This window comes from Micromys minutus, assembly GCF_963924665.1.
Source record: "Micromys minutus genome assembly, chromosome: 5".
Lineage (NCBI taxonomy): Eukaryota > Metazoa > Chordata > Mammalia > Rodentia > Muridae > Micromys > Micromys minutus.
This window is the reverse complement of record NC_137974.1, coordinates 58069450-58073623: the sequence shown is the minus strand read 5'-3', so window position 1 is coordinate 58073623 and position 4174 is coordinate 58069450. Positions and strand designations below refer to the sequence as shown.

Sequence of the window (4174 nt, the reverse complement as noted above, 5' to 3'; positions counted from 1 at the left end):
CACATGTGTGCACATACTCCATACATACACATGCACACATATGTCATATACACACATTCATATGTACACATCATATTTACCCTTACTTAGATGCACACACTATACAAACATCCATCATACATTCATTATACATACCTTTGTAGGCAGATACTAAACAAACATACATCATAAATACATGTATGTATATATATATACAATTCTGTATGTGTATATATATGCATATATATACACACACACACATACCCCACACACTATAAATACACATGCATACACACATCATATATACACACCATACAAACATACATCATAAATACATTTGTATGTACATACTATATAAACATACGTCATGCATACATGTATATACACACATACCATATATACATACATACACACACCATACATATACATGCATGCACACACACCATACAAACATACATTTTACATGCATGTGTGTATATACACAGATCATCCATACACATGCCTACACACACACCATACATACATACACAGCATACACACATACACACATATATATACATCACATATGTACACACACATCCTATATACACATGCATACACACACATGCACACACACAGAGGAAAGAGAAAGGAAGAAGGCTGAAGAGATGACTCAGTCAGTCAAGTGCTTGCAAGCAGGAAGTCCTGAGTTTAATTCCAGAACTCATATAAGAAAGCAGGCAGCTTTGCCTAGGCAGTAAGGTCAGTAAGTGACCCTGTCTAAAAAACCAAGGTAAATATATAGCTTCTGAGGAACCAAGAGGTTGGTCCTCTGAACTCCATACATGCCCAAATGGATGTGTGTGTGTGGGGTGGAGGGTGGGAACCAAACATGGCATGATGGTGACATGACTGTAGCCTAACATTATACAGGTGGAGCATCCACAATTGAGACAGGGAAAACTGACAAAGGAAAGCTGTTTGGAGTGGAAATCAGGACTTTGCATTGCAAAGGTTAATTCTTACTGTGTTTAGCCAAGGTTGGCCTGGAACTTACTATGTAGCCTAGGCAGGCCTGAGATCTACAGTAAACTTACCTCAGCCTCCTGAGTGTAATCTTTGGTGACAGATGGGAGCCACCATAGCCAGCGTAAACAAATATTTTTGAAGCATTTGTAATAAAGGGGATTGATGTTGTAAGATTCTAAGAGGACCAAGAGCAGCTCCCTCTAGAGTCCTAGACTACAGGAGATCACAAGGGTCATTGCCATTACATTCTGTTAGTCATAGAGGTCAACCTAAATTTAAGGGACTCGCCTGCTACTGAGGAACAGCCAAGCCACTGGAACGGAACAGGAAGTAATGTAGTGGTCATCTTTACAAGCAACCTTCCATCCATGTTGGGGGAATTGCTCCTGTCTGTCGCACTGAGTCATCAAGAGCCCAGGATAATTCCCAACCCCCCAAAGAGGCAAAAAGTCATTAAGAATGACAGACAAGGGAAGAAAGGGAGCGACGATGAGCCAGGCGCTGAAATCTTCAAAGAACGAGGCGGAGGCAGGTGATGTGTCAACTACAAGCCGCTTGAGCTTCTTAGCTGCATCAGTGAATTTTAATACATTCCATCAATGAACTGGAGCTGTTCCTTCCTCACGTCTTTGGCTCAGTCACACATCAGTGAAAATGATGTTGCTCCACCGGCAGTGTTTGCCTTCTGTATATGAGGATCTGGGATTCATCTCCAGCCCTGGGAAGTGTGGGGAGTTGGGAGATGGAGGCATGCTTCTTGGAAATCCGTTTCCAGTGCCTAGAATGACATCTGTTGCCTGGTACTCGCACATAGATGCTCAATGTAAATTTGTTGGATGAACTTATTATAATGATACAAAAAAGTAATATATATTCAATAAATATAGACTGTTTGCTTGCCTTCTTGGTTGATTCCTTACCTTTATTTTAAAAATATGAATATGCTCTTTCTCTCGGGCCTGTGGCATCGTCAAGATGGGCAAGTGTCGTGGTCTCCGTACCGCCTGGGACCAGAAGTGGTGTGACAGCAGTAGAGGAAAGCCCACTTGGGCACGGCCCTGAAGGCCAATCCGTTTGGAGGCACCTCTCATGCAAAGGGGATTGTGCTGGAAAATGTAGGGGTTGAAGCCAAACAGCCAAATTCTGCCATCAGGAAGTGTGTCGGGGTGCAGCTCATTAAGAAGGGCAAGAAGATCACAGCCTTCGTGTCCAATGATGGCTGCCTGAACTTAATTGAGGAAAGCGATGAAGTTCTGGTTGCTGGATTTGGTCGAAAAGGTCATGCTGTGGGTGATATTCCTGGAGTCCTAAGGTTGTTAAAGTAGCCAATGTGTCTCTTTTGGCTCTGTACAAAGGCAAGAAGGAAAGACCAAGACCTTAAAATTTGACAATGGAAACATAGTAATAAATTTTCGTATTCTGAAAAAGTAAAAAAATATGAATATAAGTATAAATGTACTAGCCATATATAATATGCATATATACTTCAGTTTTTAGAACGTTATACATATTCATTGTGAGGAAAATAGAGATGATAAAAAGTATTATTGAGAAAAAAATCTGAGCCAGGTGTGGTAAATGCATACCTGTAATTTTGACACAATGCAGTGTCAGGAATTCAAAGTTATCCTTAGCTACATGGTAAGTTCCAGACCAGCCTGGGCTACTTGAGACCTTGCTGAAGGAGGGAATCAATCAATCAAGAAAGCAGGCAAAGATTCTATCGTCTTATCACGTAGAGAGAACTATTGCTAACACTGGGGTTCCCTTGCCTCCCCACTCTGTGTTCCTGTGGGAGGGGGGCTTCTTATATAGCCCAGGCAGCTTTCATCTTGAGCTCCTCATATTTTGGAATCTTTAAGTAAGAGTTATATTATGCTAGCATGCCAGGCTTACATTTTCTACACTAATTTTTGATGCTTTGGGCTTGCAAATGTTGCTAAAACAACAAAATTTAGAACAAAAGAAATGAACGCTAGAAGCCCACTCGGGACTCAAATCCAGAGAGCCCCCAGGCAAGAGGAAGTCAGCTAGAGAGCTGGGATTGGGTGTGGGTGTTGTCAGACGTAGGTGGTGGGCAAGGTCCTGTCCCTCTAGTCTCGGCAGTAGGAAGCCACTCTGCGCAATTAGAGAGTCACCTTCCAATCTTTCCAACTTAAAGATAGGAACATTCCATAGGAAGACCCAGAGACTGTGGGCAGCCTTCCCCTTCTGCACCTTTAGTCAACCAAACAACAAATACATATTTTGGGGTCTTTGTCTTGCTCAGATTTTTTAATCATTGGCTCTAAGGGGTAAAGAGGCCTACAAGGGCAATTTTCCCCACCCTTTCTCAATACAAACTCTCTCAGTCTGAGATCTGGAGCTGTGAAGGGATGTGGGAATGTTCAGTGGCAGGGGCTTGAGGGGCAAAATCCAGGCAGACTCCCAGGGGTAGGCTTAGAAAGGGATGATGTGCTGTGAAGGCTAGGAGCAGATGGAAGGAAAGAAAGGAGAGTATACTGGGATGATATTTATGTAGATATGGTCAATCCTGGAAGAGGTAACGAAGAAAGAAAGAAGCCAACAGAGAGCAGGCGCTGACCTACGAAGCCAGTGACGAAGGCTTTGCAAGCTGGGAAGGCGTGGGCTGATGACAGGAGGAAGGTGGCGAGCAAGCATGTCTTCAGTGTGCTCGGGCTAAAACATGAGAACCGTGAAGGGCTAATGAAAATCATGATGCGCAGAAGACAAGGGCACGCAGAGGCGGGCGTGGGTGAGGGGCAGAGAGGGGCGAACTGGTGGGGTGGGGTAGGGGAGAAGGTGGGAAAACAGCGGGGCGCGCACCTTCGGACTGGAGCTTTACAGTGTATGTCCATTTCAGTTCCTTTGATTTTCTAATTTCGGAGGAAGAAAGCAAAGCAAGGGGGCTGAGGGCCGCGAAGGGAGGGGCAAAGAGGGCTGGGGGTGCCAGGGCGGAGTGGCAGCGCGAGGTGTGGCCGTGCGCAGCGGGGGTGGGCGCGGGGCGCAGTCGGTGCGGGGCGGGCCACGGCGGCGGGAGGGGAGAGGCGGGCTCCGCCGGCACACGCCGCCCCTGGCAGGGGGCCGAGCGCGCGCGAGGAGCCGCTGCCGCCGCTCGGGGTCGCCTGCAGCCCCAGATTCCCGAGCGCTCGGCTGGCATGGCAGCCACCTCGGTGCCGAGCCCCGC

General features: G+C 46.0%; 1 pseudogene across 1 annotated transcript; it reads left to right on the top strand.

Moving 5' to 3' along the window:
• Positions 1-1962: 1962 nt before the first annotated feature.
• LOC308421154 (small ribosomal subunit protein uS12-like) lies at positions 1963-2368 on the top strand (annotated as a pseudogene). The gene has a single exon. The product of its transcript is annotated as a small ribosomal subunit protein uS12-like (transcript).
• Positions 2369-4174: the final 1806 nt, after the last annotated feature.